Source organism: Macaca nemestrina, chromosome 1 (assembly GCF_043159975.1).
Source record: "Macaca nemestrina isolate mMacNem1 chromosome 1, mMacNem.hap1, whole genome shotgun sequence".
NCBI classification, from domain to species: Eukaryota; Metazoa; Chordata; class Mammalia; order Primates; family Cercopithecidae; genus Macaca; species Macaca nemestrina.
Genome location: NC_092125.1, coordinates 60,532,073 through 60,549,605, shown reverse-complemented (window position 1 = coordinate 60,549,605; position 17,533 = coordinate 60,532,073). Strand labels below are relative to the sequence as shown.

General features: G+C 38.4%; 1 protein-coding gene across 17 annotated transcripts in view; it reads right to left on the bottom strand.

The window, feature by feature from the left end:
• LOC105484741 (protein phosphatase 1 regulatory subunit 12B) overlaps positions 1-17,533 on the bottom strand; it is a 238,801-nt gene that overhangs the window by 115,490 nt on the left and 105,778 nt on the right. The window lies entirely within an intron of this gene.

The window sequence follows — 17,533 nt, the reverse complement described above, 5'->3', positions numbered from 1 at the left end:
TTCACTCCAAACAGGAAAGGAACTGAGTTGAGTATATAGCTTTTATAGATGTCTCTTATAGTATATATCTTATTTTTTAAAAAAATTTTTTTTTTTTTTGAGACAGAATCTTGCTATGTCGCCCAGGCTGGAGTGCAATGGCATGATCTCAGCTCACTGCAACCTCTGCCTCCCAGGTTCAAGTGATTCTCCTGCCTCAGCCTCCTGAGTAGCTGGGACTACAGGCATGTGCCACCAGGCCCAGATAATTTTGGTATTTTTAGTAGAGATGGGGTTTCCACCATGTTGGCCAGGCTGATGTCAAACTCCTGACCTCAAGTGATCCCCCTGCCTCAGCCTACCAAAGTGATGGGATTACAGGGTAAGCCAGCACAGCTCAACCATAGAAATTTACTATATTTACATATTATATAGCTTATAATATATAAAAACATTGTTAAAGACATACTATATAAATATTTTATAGTATATGTCTAATACCGACCACTGAGGATGCTGTGGTCATTAATTACAGAATATCTAATGGTCTTACAAGATAGTTTATCATTCATTGAACTATATCCTTTTTTTTTTTTTTTTTTTGAGACAGAGTCTCACTCTGTTGCCCAAGCTGGAGTGCAATGGCACGATCTTGGGCTCAACGCAACCTCCACCTCCTGGGTTCAAGCAATCCTCCCACCTCAGCCTCCCTAGTAGCTGGGACTACAGGCACATGCCACCATACTCAGCTAATTTTTGCATTTTTTAGTAGAGAAGACGGAGTTTCACCATGTTGGCGAGACTGGTCTCGAACTCTTGACCTCAGGTGATCTGCCCGGCTCAGCCTCTCAAAGTGCTACGATTACAGGCATGAGCCACCATGCGCAGCCAATATGTGTGTATTAATATAAGATCACATCAACAGAAGTTTTTCGGAGATCCCAAAAAAACCTTCTTTGATATCAACATGGAAGTATATATGGATAGCTACTGGGGGCGGGGGCAGGGGGGCAGACTTAGGGAGATAATGGGAATCACAGACCTATGCCTACAGACTTTGTGACTTCAAGACGTCATTTGATCTAATTTTAAGACTTCAGGTAGACACAAAAAATGTATTCCTATTTTACAGACGAGTCAACAAAGGCCTAAGGAGATGCTAAAACACCCAAGGTAACAATGTTATATACCTAAAGGGATTTTAACCATGTTCTCCTTCTTCGGGTATAGCTTTTCTTATATTGCACCACAATGAACACTGTTTCCTCCACTCAGTACCATGGTATTCTAGCTATGTAGATTTATGTAGCAAGACATTTCTTCTTCCAAATCCTGCAATATTGGGAACTAATGGATAACAATGTCTTGCAATAAACTTTTCCTAGCATCCTCTGACATTTCCCAAAAGTCTGTCGTAATCAACACTCCATTCTTGGGAAAGTATGATTTTTACATTTCTAGAAATTTCCATCAACATGCTATAAGACTGCCATGAACAAACTACAAACGTTAAAAATATTAGGGATAAATTCTTCTTTGCAGGATGCAGTTGACTCTACAGTTGCTAGGACCCTATGAGGTAAATTTTAGTTCAAATTTTCCCTGCTGTTTCTAATTGGGAAGGGGAGGCTAATACTATGGTACAATAGAAAGAACAAGTACCTGTGTTCTAGTTTTAGCTCTGTCGTTAATTACTTGTTTGATCTTAAGAGAATCACTTAATCTCTTGGAACTCTAGTTTCTTCATCTGTAAAATAAAGGGGTAAATCTAAAATTTGAAAGACCTCATTTAGCTTTAAACCATGGTGAATCCATATTTATGCTGATTCTGAACAAACAGCCTCTAAGTCTCCTCACTAAAATGTCTATTCCTCAGTCTGGCCAAATACTAAATTTTTTATATTTCATAGGTTACCTTCTTTAGTACTGTTCAACAGAACTTTGTGTGATAATGGAAATGTTGTATACCTGCACAGCCCAATATGGTTGCCACTAGTCACATGTGGTCACTGAGCACTTAAAAGAGGAACTAAATTTTAAATTTAATTTTAATTATTTAAATTTGAGTAGCCACACATGGCTACTGATTACCATACTGCACATCACAGCTCCAGAAGTCCCAATAACCCAATTAAAAGACAATATTACCAAGCCCTCTCCTCAAACCTGAAAGCCAGATCCAACTCACAAAACATAAACTTAACAAAATTTCATCAAGAATGCAATTTGTGGCTGGGCGCAGTGGCTCATGCCTATAATTCCAGCATTTTAGGAGGCCGAGGTGGGCGGATTACCTGAGACCAGGAGTTCGAGATCATCCTGGCCAACACAGTGAAACTCTGTCTCTACTAAAAATAGAAAAAATTGCATAGTGGCCTACACCTGTAATCCTAGCTACTGGGGAGGTTGAGGCACGAGAATCACTTGAACCTGGGAGGCAGAGGTTGCAGTGAGATCACGCCACTGCACTCCATCCTGGGAGACAGAGTCCCACTCAAAAAAAAAAAAAAAAGCAATTTGTTAGTCAGCTAAGTTTAAAAGCAATTGATTCCATTTTCTTCTCAAAGTTCTCATTTTTCTCCTATGCTTCCTGGAGGCAGTATTACAGTAATCTTACATTTTTATATGTGGTACTTTAGGTAGTACGATAGTGTTGGGGTTCCCACCTTTACAAACAGTTCTATAGATATAGCAAATAGGAACAAGCTCACAGATACAGCACACTTTAGAGCTACTTTTTCCCAATTGCAGCATTTATACTCTGCTGTCTCTGTATGCCTTACCCTGTACCACCCTACTTTCCCTCTGTCCCCTTTGACAAAGAGAGCTCCAAGAAAACAGGCTGTTACCTCCTCGAGCAGGCCTGCATAGCAGAACGAAGGTCAAGAGACGCGTGGAAACGAATAGCAAGAAAGGTAAGTGGCTGCTGGGAAAGACTGCAGTCTCAGCACCCGGTCTCCCTTGGAAACTGGAAAAGGCTTGCACTGCCACTGCTATACAGCAAGCCAGAGGCAAAGCTTGTAATTTGCTAAGGAGCTGCTACTAAGGAGGAGGAGAAGGAAGGGGAGGAGAAAACGGAAAGAAGGCAAAATCTTGGGCCTCGGCAGAGCCAATGCTGCTAATAGTTCCCAAAATAACATTCCATTAGATGCATGTTTTATACACTGTACCAAACCAATCAATACTACTTCTCATCTGACAGGGAGGGGAGAAAGAGAAATTCTTCCTCATGTGAAAGAAGACAGAGCAAAGAGAGATGCAGCATTCTCATTCTGGATCCTATTTCATCTGCCCTTGAGCTACCCTAGTTGCTGCATCCATCCAACTGAGCTGTAAATACTGCCTCACTTGAGGATCAGGCATAGCCAGCTGGCAAATGCCAACAGCTGTGAAGAGATAGATAAAAAAGGAACACCTGACACACAGAAATGCAGGAACAAATTTCATATCTGCTATAAATGGGTTAAACCTAGATAGAGAAAGAGTGTACATACCACTCAATTTGATAAGCTAGCTACAGATCAGGAAGATTTCTAGATCTAATATGTGTCACATATCAAAATACGATCTGATTTCACAGTTTAGGGCAACTGCATTCAAATGCTCATGTGTCATTTTTGGCCTCTCTAATTTAACACTGAGATCAGAGCTGATGTTTAAGCAAGGAATCAAAGCTACAATTCCATTAAGAATTTTTTAAGAAAGAATTTCCCTCAGCCAAACTAAGCATTTCTTGAATTGAGACCTATAATTAACTGGCCCCAAATGTCAAGAGTGCTGAGTTTGCAGAGGTTGAAGTCAGCAAATTTTGTCTGTAAAGGGTCAAACAGTAAATCTTTTAGGTTTTGCAGGCCTACTCAACAGCTCTGTTGTGAGGCCAAAGCAGTTATAGACAACACATAAATGAATGGGCAAGGCTGTATGACTACTGCTTGCTGTGCTACGCCAGCAGAAGGGAGCAGCTGCAACAGAAGCAATGTGGCTTGAAAAGTCTAAAATATTTACTATCTGGTCCTTTGCAGAAAATGTTTGCTGATCCCTGCTCTAGACTCTTAAGTTATATATCACCAAGCTATGGCTCAGAGAAGTCCTTTTGCTTTAGAGAAAGTGTGAGTCTAGTGTTTCTGTGACCTACCTTAGATAACTACTATATCATCTTTAATTCTTTTTTTTTTTTTTTTTTTTTTTTTTTTTGAGACGGAGTCTTGCTCTGTCGCCCAGGCTGGAGTGCAGTGGCCGGATCTCAGCTCACTGCAAGCTCTGCCTCCCGGGTTTACGCCATTCTCCTGCCTCGGCCTCCCGAGTTGCTGGGACTACAGGCGCCCGCCACCTCGCCCGGCTAGTTTCTTTGTATTTTTTAGTAGAGACGGGGTTTCACCGTGTTAGCCAGGATGGTCTCGATCTCCTGACCTCGTGATCCGCCCGTCTCGGCCTCCCAAAGTGCTGGGATTACAGGCTTGAGCCACCGCGCCCGGCCTTTAATTCTTTTCCATCTGAATATTTGTTTCATTAAAAACACATCAGCCTCAAGTGCCAAAGCCACTTTCACAATAACAATGTTTTACTTATGTAGGTCACTCTACAGTTAGTTCCTGGTCAGAACAAGTGTTACTGATGGTAAGAATGGCAGATTCAAGCACCAACAAGGCCAGTGAGTGCTGCTTTATTTCATACACATCAGCTGTACCAGGCCAACTGTCTCAAATATTTATCATTTACTGCAAAGCAGACCAAGACAAATTCAGCACCACCACTTATTTTTCTTTAACAAGATAGCCCAAGAAATTAAACATACAAAATGTATATGGAAATAACCTATATATCAAACAATAAGGGGAATGGTTAAATAAATTAAAGAACATTCATGTGATAAAATATTACAGACATTAAAAGACAAACTAAAAAGTACTACATATACATAAGTTCCAAAATATTCATATCTGGAATATATTAAAAAACTTTTACTCATTTTTTAAAAAAGAACCAACCTAATGACAACAACAAAATCAACAAAATACATAATCAGGAAATTCACAAAAAAGGAAACCAGAAAGCATATAAACATAAAAGAAAATGTTGTTTCACTAGTAATAAAAACAAAATGCAAATTAAAATGATAAATGATTTTATCTTCCTTAGATTACCAAAAAAGCAGCAGCAAAAAAAAAAAAAAGAAAAGAAAATTCAAGTCTAACCTAGCTGTAAAGAATTAGAAAATCATGTACATTGCTGGTGAGAGTAAACAGGAGAGCAATCATGCTCCAATGAAGATGCACTTATCCTATAGACCCGGAAATTCCATTTGGAAATAAATACTGTTGAGAAACTCTTGCATGTTTGTGTCAAGAAACATGAACAAGAATGTAAACAGCAGCATCATTAGTATTAGGGGAAGAAAAAAAAAAAGATCTAAATACCTAAATGTCCATCAGCACAGGAAAAAAACAAAAACAAACTGTGGTATAATTATATAATGGATTAAAATAAGCATTTAGAATGAACAAACAGAATGCTAAGTGACAAAAGCAAGTTTCAGAATGATGTGTGCTGATTATAACATTTATATAAAGTATTAAAATATGTAAAAGATTATATAAGTATGCAAATGAATAATAGTGATAAAAATTTGAGAATGATAAATAGCAAATTCAGGATAGTGATTAATTTTAGGGAGAGAATCAAAGGATGAGACTGAGGAGAGATACACAGGGGCTTAACTATATTTTATTCTTAATAACGGAAGCAAATATGGCAAAATATTGGGATTTGATCAGACCAGAAGATGGATAGATTGGGTGTTTGTAATATTTAATAACTTTTTGTTTTCATTTTTTTTGTTGTTTTTTGAGATGAGGTGTTGCTCTGTCACCCAGGCTGGAGTACAGCTGGCACGATCATAGCTCACTACAGCCTCGACCTCCTGGGCTCAAGTGATCCTCCCACATCAGTCACTTGAGTAGCTGGGATTACAGGCACAGGCTACCACGCCTGGCTAGTTCTTTTTTCTTTATAATTCTCTGTAGAGATGAGGTCTCACTATGCTGCCCAGGCTAGTCTCGAACTCCTGAGTGCAAGTGATCCTCCCACCTCTGCCTCCCAAAGTGCTAGTATTATAGGCATAAGCCACCGCACCTGGCCAATAATTTTTTAAAAGAAAAAACTGTATACAGCATGATCTCAAAATAAATAAAATATATAAAGATGTTAGCAGTGATACTGCTGATGGTGAGAATATGTGCAATTTTTATTTTCTATTTAAAATACAGTTATTGTGGAAAATTTTGTAAATTTTTTAAAAGTTAAGGTTAGAAACTTTTAACTTGGAAAAATGATCATTAATATTTACAGGACTGTTCCAAACAGTAAGATATACATAAAAGAGATGTATTTGTATTTCACACTTTTTTTATTACCATAGTTGATAGTGATACAGAAAGCACAGGTACTCCTCAGTATATGCTAAATACTAAAGGAAGTTAAATATGCCAGAAAATAACTGGTCAGCCATAGGGGGCAAAGAGAGAGAAAAGAGGTCAGAAGTGGTAGAAAAAGGAGTTCTAACTTGTGTAAGTAGGCAATTAGGAAAAGACCTGTGTTAGCATACATGGACTCTCTCTATTACGACCAGTAGATTCAGACTCTTCTACTCTCACCAACTCCTAGAAATTGGTCTCCAGCTCCTGTAATCACTAGGATGGCCTCCAGTAGGGAAAAAGGGGGTACCTGGGGAAGCAGAAAAGCTCTTAGACCTGCAGTTCTTAACCTTTATTGAAATCTAACCCATCTTTAACAATCAGATAAGAAATGTAATCTCCTACCCCTAAAAAAGCACTTACGTATACACAAAATTTGGCTAGCAATTTCAGGGATTTCTGAACTTTCCATTAGCTCAGATTATGAACGAAAGGATCTAGAAAGAAAGAACTCCCTAATAGACCTAAATTAGATTTATCTTCAAAGAAAGCCTCTAAAATAAGTCTATTATTTTCACTTTCCAATTACCCTACTTTGCAGATGAATCAAATTCCTTTAAGACTCAGTGGCATTTTTTTTTTTTTTCTTTTTTGAGTCAGGTTTCCTGAGGTAAGTCTACATATGGTAAAATTTGCCCTTTTTAGCATATAGGTCTGTGAGTTTTGACAAAGGCATAAAGTCTTATAATCATCACCATAATCAAGATACAGAACAATTCTGTCACCCTCCAAACCTCACTCATGCTACTCAGTGGTCACCCCAGTCCTAGCCTAAGGAAAATTTTTTTTAACTTTTATTTAAGTTCAGGGGTACATGTGCTGCAGGTTTGTTACACAGGTAAACTCATGTCACAGAGTTTGTTGTACAGATTATTGTATTTCATCACCCAGGTACTAAGCCTAGTACCCAACAGTTATTTTTAAAACTCACTGTTGAAGAAACACATTGACTTTTTCTCACACTAGAAAGTAATATGTAAACCAGCAACTGTCTTAGCTCATTAAGTCAGATGTTGGCCACTATACTAAACTGTAGATTATAACAAAAAAAGTGCTATTCTACCCACAACTAACCACCATTCTCGAAGTTCTAGGATGGTAAGAACTACTCTTTATCATTACATCATTAAAATTCAGCATTGTGCCTACTCTTTATTAGGTACTCTAAAACAATTATTGAACTGAATTAACGTTATGGATAAAACTCAGAATCTGAGCTATTCAGTTTTGTTTTAGGGTTGACCCTAATTTCCTACATATTTATTTACCATTTTAAAAGTCTGGTCAATAGTGTATTGGTTCATGCACTTATTTTGTTCATTCTATTCAACCATTTTCCCACTTTACCTTTCTTTTCTTTTTTTTTTTGAGACAGAGTCTCGCTCTGTCACCCAGGCTGGAGTGCAATGGTGTGATTTCAGCTCACTGCAATCTCCGCCTCCTGGCTTCAAATGACTCAGCCTCCCAAGTAGCTAGGACTACAGGCGAGCACCACCATGCTTGGCTAATTTTTTGTACTTTTAGTAGAGATGGGGTTTAACCATGTTGGCTAGGCTAGTCTCAAACTCCTGACCTCAGGTGATCCGCCCGCCTCAGCCTCCCAAAGTGCTGGGATTACAGGCATGAACCACCGTGCCCAGTCACCACTTCTTTACCTGTTCCAGATACTACATATGAAAATGAATGTCTGTTCTGAAGCAAGATCTTGTAAGGGAGTTGGACATACTAAGTGCTGATAATTAAAATTTAAGACAAAAAAATGCCACAAAGAGATAGCTCTGGAGAGGAAATCTGAGGAGTATCAGGAATAAAATGCTGCAGGGGGCGTGATCTGGGCAGAATCTAAAGAGAATAAGAGACTTTCTAGAAAACAAGGGAGGACAACATTGCTTGCAGGACCATTCTCAGATTTTAAGCAGGAGAGAGTGACTGGATGAGATTTGCGTATTAGAAAGATCACTAATGCTTCACTGTAGATGGTGGAATGGTGGGGTGGGGCAGGGGAGAGGAAGGCCAAAGGTCCCAGTTAGGAGGGCCTGAGTTAACAGAGAGAGGAGAGGATGGAATTGAAGGATTCTGAAGGAGAATGAAAGACAGGACTTGGTGACAGACTAAATATGAGAAGTAAATAACGAAAAGCCTTCTAGTTTGATTTCCAAGTTCTCAGTTGGGTGACATGTAAGACCATTAGCAAAGAGATTTCTAAAAGAAAGTGAGAACAGAGACTTTCTCTTGCCTTTTTAAGGCTAGAGGAAAGAAAGATTTGGTTTACCTGTTTGCTTATTCTCTCTTCCTAAAGAGGACTTGAGAACTCTTACAGAAATACATGCCTATAATACTACTTTAAATAAATAAATAAAGGGAAAAGGAAATAAGAAATAAGGAGATAAAGTAACAGCCAGAAATGGCTATTGTTACGGAGTGCCTACATGAAGTCAGGCTGTCCTAAGTAAGTTCTTTACATGTAGTATAATGAACTTCTGCAAAGAAGTCTGAGCTGGGCCAGGTGTGGTGGCTCACGCCTGTAATCCCAGCACTTTGGGAGGCCGAGGCAGGCGGCGAGGTCAGGAGATCGGGACTATCCTGGCTAACATGGTGAAACCTCGTCTCTACTAAAAATACAAAAAAATTAGCCGGGCGTGGCGGTGGGCACCTGTAGTACCAGCTGCTGGGGAGGTTGAGGCCCCAGAATGGCGTGAACCTGGGAGGCAGAGCTTGTAGTGAGCCGAGATGGCGCCACTGCACTCCAGCCTGGGTGACACAGCAAGACTCAAAAAAAAAAAAAAAAAAAAAAAAAGTCTGAGCTGGAGAGAGAGAGATCTGAGTGCTAGCTGCAGCAATCAGAGTGGATGAGGTCAGCTAGGGAGAGTCCTAAGGAGAGAAAAGAAGGAAGCTTAAGGAACAATACCTAAGGTGTTCACAGAAAAAAAAGGGCTAAAAAGAACACAAAGAAGGAGCAATCAGAAAAGGTAGAAGTGAGCCAGGAAAGAATACTATCAGAGAGGTTATGGTAGAACAAAAATTTAGGAAGGCAATAGTCAACATTATAATTATTGCCAGGATTCAAGGTAAAAGATGAAGTGACTAAGGAATCTGTAATTAGAAAGTTTACAGGGCCCTTTGCCAGAAAAAATTCACTGGATTGAGGGGGTGGGTAGAATTTCTATTTCAATATTTGAACAGTGAATAGAAGGCCAAGAAATGGATAAAGTGAAATTGGAAGACTGTTTCAAGATGAACAGTGAAGGGAAGAGTGAGATATGGTAACCCTAGAGAGCAGTGCAGGGTCAAAGGTGAATTCTATTATGATGGAAAAACAAGCAACTGTCAAGGACAAATAAAATCATTGTGCAGGTGTATTTTTGTCATAGATAGAGCTAAGCTTGCAGTTTTGCTTCCCAATGTTTATGAATTTTGTATGCTAAGTGTTCTATTAAACACTGTCAGTTTCATTATAAAGAAATTTAGTTCTCAAAGGATTCTTGAGCTATTACTATATTTTATTTACATGTCAATGATCAATGAGCCATTTTCAGCACAACTGGGCAAGGATTCTGAATCATACTCTAGTTCCCTTTATCAGGTTAGAAGACTAGATTTCCTTAGAAAAAATAAATTTAAAAGTTAGGTCAGTATACTATCCAGTATTATCTAAGAGACTCTGAGGAAGAGGAAGAAAAAAATCACTGTTTAATTTAAAGAAGAATCAGAAACAAGCCCTCAGGTAATTGCTGTCAGCCAATTCCATTTTTAAAAATACGTGTTAAAATAGAAATATGCCTGCCCAAGGCTCTGGAACTCTCCCAAAGATAAGTTTCTTATACTCAGCAACCTCAGCCAACCCTGGACAGCCAGGTGACCCATAAGACAACCTCTCATTTGGTTCTCAAAACAAAAAAACCCTATTTCCCATCTAGATTTCAGAGAGGCTAGCAAGTTTTCAATTTGCTTCACTTTCAGAAGTGATATCTCCCTATACAAAGACTCATTTCCTAGAAGTTCTACCTCCCCTTCAAATAAATATGAAGAGATTCTAACCATTGTGCTTATATTGCCAAGCTCATGGTATACAAATATCCAATGAAGACTGACCCCTTGGACACATTTTCTTGGAAGCATGGGCCTCAAAGTCCGAAAGACCTCGTTTTGAATTCTGGCTTTTCATTACAAATTCTGTGACTGTGGACAGATTCCTTAACCTAGCTGAGCCTTAATGCATTCTCTTATGTGTATTAAGAAAAGAATATTACTTATCTGACAAAGTTACAAAGGTTAAATGCATCTAGCAGGGTACTTAGCATATAGTAAGTTTCCAAAAACATTAATTCTCTTACAGCATTTAAACCCTTCATATGCTTAAAGGCAAACTCAATCTCCTCTGGCTCCACGAAGCCCCTTCTGGCTACTCCATCCTATACCATTTATCTTCTCTGAACTCTTAATATACCTACCTAAACATAATTTTGCTCTCAAGGATATACTATTCCTTAATATACATTCATGCCTTACTATGTGTACATTTGATGTCTTGGATCATGAGAGCACCTAGGGCATGTCCCTTTTTTATGACACAGTTCTTAACACAATATTGAGCATATAACTAAGACAGTCACTGATGACTTAGAAGGCTATTATTTTATAATCTAATATTCCCTATAGATCTCATAACTCCACCAATTAGCTGATTAAGAAACTGAACAAGAGAAGTTAAATGGCTTGCCTGAAAAGGCATAAATTGTGGGCTTAGCTGGAGAGTAAACAAGGTATCCTGTCTCGCAACCCAGGGAGCTTTATATCTTGTACCTGTTGCTCTTGTGTGAAGAAGTGCCAGAGTGAAAATGCACAAACGGCCTCATGTGCCAAAAATATCTGCATTCCCTATATTAAAACACTTAAATGGAATGGGATAGAAAGGCTCATCTGCAAACTCATCCAAACACAAAACGGTCTTTGCTAGCTTCACACTCAAGTAGATCAACAGACATTCTTCTGCTGCCATCTTATGGGCATAGAAGATCACTACACATGGGCTTATTTTCATTTGAGAAATAATTTTATTCAATAAACATTTACCCATCATCTACTATGTATTAGGCTCTGTGAAGAAAACCCAATTAAAAAGCATGCTCAAGAAGCTCACAATGTGGTAATGAAAAGCAACAACATACCATTTAATTAATTAGTAAACCAATCCTAAAACAGTATTACAAAAAAAGAACACTGAAGAGTGTTTTAGCCTGGGGCTCGGGTGTAGCAGGGTAGTCAGCAGTGGGTTCTAATTTGCAGGAGTTCTTACAGTATGAATACAATTTTGTTAAGCAGAGAAGGTGAGAAAAAACCACTCCAGAAAGAAGGTCACCCATGGACAAAGAAAGAGGGTCATGAAAGTAAAACCTACAGGAAATAGGCCTAATCTTTCTACCTGAATAAAGTGACTCAATTACCAGGAAGAAGAGTTGAGAGAAAGTGATAAGAAAAATAGGGAGAAAAGTATAGTCCTGGGTAGGCTGAATTCAGAGTTTGGTGAGTGCTCTCTCTACAGGACTAAAATGACTAACGATCAGTAGGATTTTCTATATTGCCTGACTCAGCATGTGTTTGAATTCTGTCCAGAAACTGGTCCTCTGAACAAGATAAATTAGGAATCTTACATACATGGAAAAACATTAACTTCCATTAATATTCAATCTGATTGTAGAGTGTGTAGTAAGTAAACAACTTTTACCTATACCTGGTCAAACTAGTCTCTTCATTTTATAATTTCAAAGGCCAACTCAAGTTGCAACTGCCCCTTCACCTACGTAAACGAGCTTCTTTCTGTAATTGCCTAAATATCCAACAATTCTTTTTGTTTTACTTATTTAAAACATATATAATATTTAAGGTAAACAAAAAAGATATAAAGAATAATAAACCATCACCTGTGTCTTACCATCCAACTTAAGAATAACAGTGCCAATTCCAGTTTCTTCTTCAAAAGAGAAGCATGTTTCTACTTCTTGAAACTCTTAATTGTCCTCTGCTACCCTAATCTTTTGGGTCTGATCTTTATAAGTCAGTGCATATGTCTAAATTCATTAGGAATGTGAACAAACACTAGTGAAGTTCCAAACTGGTTATATCTTATTCTTACCACTTGCCCAACCATACTACCAAATCAAAGTATGCAACCAAGCCAGTTTCCCAAAGACACATGTATCTAGGACATTAAAGCTATCAAACAAAGAAATTTTACCTGCTGCTTCTGACATTCCAGGTCCAGCACTCGCTGATGTCTCAACTCAACACACTGGAGTTAGCCTCCAAACACAGAGAGTGCTAATGAACTATGGCAGAGGCTTGTCTCAATTCCCCAGAACACCCAGATCAACTTCCTGTGCCTCTGATTTCCATAAAACCAGGAATGGCAAGGAACTCTATTGCCAGATCAAATCATTCCAGGTGAGAGCAGGTCAAGCTACCTCAGACACACCTTGCCACACACCTGTGAAGCAACTTTCCCAGAAGCCCAATTTTCAACAAATGGGTGGTTACTCCTCTGGCTGTCCTTCTCTAAACACTGGAGCCCATTTTATGAGATTGTACCAGCAACTGTCCTTTTCTAACATGGGAAAATCAACTGATAAACGAGAAGGGAGGGTTGAATGAGGGCTCAAAATTTTGGTCCCTCCTACATGTCACCAATATTCATAGCTCTGAAAAATGAACCACTTTATCAGAAGGAGATTAACCGCAAAAACATGACTGATAAGGGCTTTTAGTAGCAGGTGTTGGGTGACTGTCTTCACTCTGAAGTGGCTGGGAATTGGGATAGAACTACCAGAGGTTCTGCTACATAAGGAAATGGACTCTTGTCCTTTCTTCTAAATGCACATGTCCTGAGGGGGAGGGGAAAACACTTTAAGCTTCCACTCCTGAACTGTTAAGTGGTGGGCTGAGAAACTGCATGACAAATGCCCTTGTCTCTAGAAAATGAAGTGAGATGGTGTTGGCAATAGCCATGTTTAGCAACAGAAATATGCAAAAAATAAAATAGACTCTTTTATTCAAGGCTCTACATCTCATTGCTTTAACTCTTAGTAGACACCATCCAGGCCTCCCTTCCCAGAACTGTTTGGCGGAGATAAACAGTACTAACGTTATTTTTAAACAGCTTTATTGAGACATAATTCACATACCCATTAGGTGTACCATTTAAAGATTTTTAGTACATTCAGATTTATGCAATCATCACTATAACCAATTTTAAAACATGCTCACCCTAGTATCAAAAATATCCGCTACTGCATAGTATGGAGTGTACTTGTTTGCGAAACAACAGAAATTGACCTCACTAAATTAGGCAGGAAAGGAATCTGTGGGAGGGAATTACTAACATTTTTAGCATAAAGAATACCACTGGGATAGGAGGCCCAGGCTCGAACTTTCCTGCAAGGGTCAACTGCTACCATTATCACATTCAGCTCACTAGCTGTTGCCTCAAATAAATGTTCAAGTGCTTAGATTCCTGGACACTGCTTGGTGAGGGGAAAAAGGCATAAGAAGGTACCTGTGTATGGCTGCCACTTACTGTGGTACCACAATGGAGATTTTCCCTTAGGGCTGCAGAAAATAATGTATGACATTATAAATAATTGGTAAGGAGATCAGAGGCAGGACAAGTGAGCTTAAATTTAAAAATTAAGTCTCCTACACTTGAGATATGGAATCCCTATAGCATGTAGGGTTTAAAAATTAAATAAAACAACCTAAAATCTAAAATGGTATTAACATTTAGCATTTTAGGGTGGATCTTATTTCCAAATGTATTGGCTCTGGAGAAGCTAGGAATGGATCTTAATGAAAGTCAAAAAAGCATTTCACTGGTAATGACATACATAATTGTCATATATATCTCTAAATTGTTTTGTAGTTTGCAAAGCACGTTCACATAGTCTGTCTCATTTGATCCTCACAGTAACTCCATGAGATAGGTTTGGGAAAATCTAGGTTACTCGTAAATTATTTCTAATCTTCATATACATACAAACAAGGTAAGCATTATCCCTTTTTGACATATGAGGAAAGAGTCAGAAATGGAACTTGATTTATTTAACCAAAATCACACATACAAGAGGCTGAACTGGACTCTTCTTTTTTTTAATTTTTTTAAAGAGATGGGGGTCTCACTATATTGCCCAGGCTGGCCTTGAGCTCCCAGCATCAAGTGATCCTCCTGCCTCAGCCTCTCAAGAAGCTGGGATTACAGGTATCAGCCACCACACCCCATTTGAACTGAACTCTTAAATCAATCCTGTGCATTTCCCACTAAGTCCAGCCATTCACAGTTATCTAGGGGTAGCCTCATCTCTCAGGCAGCAACATATCATCACTACTATTTCAAAGAGACATATTCTGAAAAAAATTACATAGAGGTGCCATATGACACTGAAAGCAGTTTGTTTGTAAGGTATATTCAGCCTGGTGAAGTCTCTTGTCATTCTGCTACCTAAGGATTAGGGCCACAGCACTAAAAGAATCGCCTTTTTTCTTTCTATTCCAGAGTTGTTCAAAGTCCCACAGCATAATCCTAATTCTATAAGAAATTCAGAAACCTCCAGAATGGTAATATAGTGAAAATGTACCTGCTGCTACATACGTTTCACTCTCTTCTTGTTCAATATTCATACTTAGGAAGAGAGAGCTTATTTCTTTCAGTAGAGAAAAAACTTGGTAGTGGCAGCATGGCTGCAGACTTTTAGAAACTAAACACTTTAGAACAAAAATGGAGAAAGATTGGAGTTGTTTGTGGAACCTCTTTTCTAGAGTACCTTTTTGAGTTGACAACTGCCAGTCTTTAGCTTGGACACAGAGGAACAAATCAAATGACTTTTAAAAACCATAACTCAGAGTTTAAATTCTTGGTTTAAATTTTAAACATTCCAAAGATGATGCCAAATTAATCTGCTGACAGCTTCACATTAGTAGGTACAAGTACCTAGCTTATAAAGACCCCAAGGAACTGAAGAAGGTCGGTAAGTGTGGTATATATGACTCAGCCAGTACTCACTGTATGTTGACCAAGCAGTCATATGTAATGTGAGCTATTTGGGAGAGACAATTTTAGTTTATTGTGGAGAAAAACTATTTTTAACCATTTCTACAAAGAAAAGAAAGAGCACCATAAACAAATGTAAAATTCAGGGTTGGGCGAGAGAGAAAAAGCTAAAGGAGAAACAAAAGAATCAAAGGCAGACACTATTAGACTCTAATATTAGCAATGGGAATTGTTTACATTTTGTTGCTAAGGAAAACTTAGAGCTTTGGAAAAAGAACCCAACCACTACACTACTGTGACAGCTGCTGCCTGGCCCTGGTATTTCTGCAGAGCTATCTGCCAACAGCTTGCCACTTGCCATTTCTATCCTGTCAAATCAGTCCCTTTATAATCAGATGACCTTGTTTCTATAGTTCTCACAAGCAATCCAAAGACTGAATGGCAGTTATCAGAATGCCCTAAAGATAGAGACTGTTGCATTCTGAGCTGTGGACTGGCCCCTGAATCAAAACCTTTATTCTGAATGGATAATACTTAAATTCAATAGAAGAAATGGTCAGTGAATTCAATAAGAAGGAAAAGAAGGCTTAGGTGATAGTCTCTACTATGCCTCTGACTCAAAATGTGATATTAAGCAAATGACTCTATGCTCTTAGGGCCTCAGCATTCCCATTTGTAAAATAGGGAGCATATGTTCTAGTCCTTTCCATCTTGTAAAGAGAATACATTCAAGCACACTTGAGCTTTTCAGGGGGGAAAAAAAGGAACTTCACAAATCCAAGATTATGCCCTTCTCAAAAGGAATAAACTGTTTTAGAAGCTCTGCACTGAGTTATGTACGCAAAACCATAAATTATCTAGAATCCTGCAAACCTTGAATCTCTATTATATTTACTCTTCAATGATCACGGCCTTCTTCACAGACTTACATTGTAAGAAAGACTGTTGTCCCTGTAATTAATTTTCCTTCATGCCCTCCTGCTCCCTCTGCCCCATCATAACATAATCCTTTATCATTTTGGAACTTTGGAAAATACAGAAAAAATAAAAATAAAAAGTATCCATAATAGACCCAAAAATCCAATATTAACATTTCTATGTTTATTACTATTTGATATCATAATGTATTCTTTTATATCTAGCGTTGTTCATTTAGCAACATATCTGTAATTAACAAACTGCGTAAAGAACTGTTAGCACAAGAGTGTAAAGCTAAGACTGATCACTGGCCAACTGGTATGCACATACCCACTTATTCCCTCTTAAGATAAAACATTCTCAGAAAAGGAGAGCCAGTTGTGCAATTTAATGGTAAAACCCACTCCCCAACTGAAGTGCTCTAATTACACTGCAAATGGAGATTATTTCTGAGAGAGAACCTTCTACTACTCAGGTCTAGCTGTGGCCAGTTTTAAAGCCCCATTTATCCCAATGCTCACTACTTGTTTGAAATTGGACCTGTGAACACAGGCTTCAGGCTTTTATTAAGGTTTCCCAGTAGGATTCAAAATCCTTCCACAATGAGCTGATTACAGAGAAAGCCGCAGCTTCAAGCGGAGAATTAGCATCCAGCATGCTCTTTCAGAAGGAAAATTTAGCTGTTTTCAAAACATCTGATTTTTTTTTTCTTTCAGTTTATGCTTGTCTAGCCAGAGAAATGAAATGGCTTTAATTCTATAAAGGCTTAAATGATATGTTTTATATGATCAAGTCATTCCCCTGCTGGAAATCCCTCAATTGTATTCCACAGCTTCAAGACTAGAAATTCAAATTTCTTAGCACAGTACAGACAAAAATCTACATGATTTGGTTCCTGCCTAACTCTCTAGTTTGACAATTTCCAAAATTTCTCCAGTGGAATACCAGTCTTGGGTTTCTTTGAAAAACAAAACAAAACTACTGGATGGATTCAGAAATTTGGAAAATGCTGCAAATCCCCTAACCACTCCCATGTCCCACTCTCCCCACACCCCAGAGAGGAATGACCCTAAGAAGGCTTTTGAGTGATCCTATCTAATTTTGTTTAATCCATTGTTCCCGAATT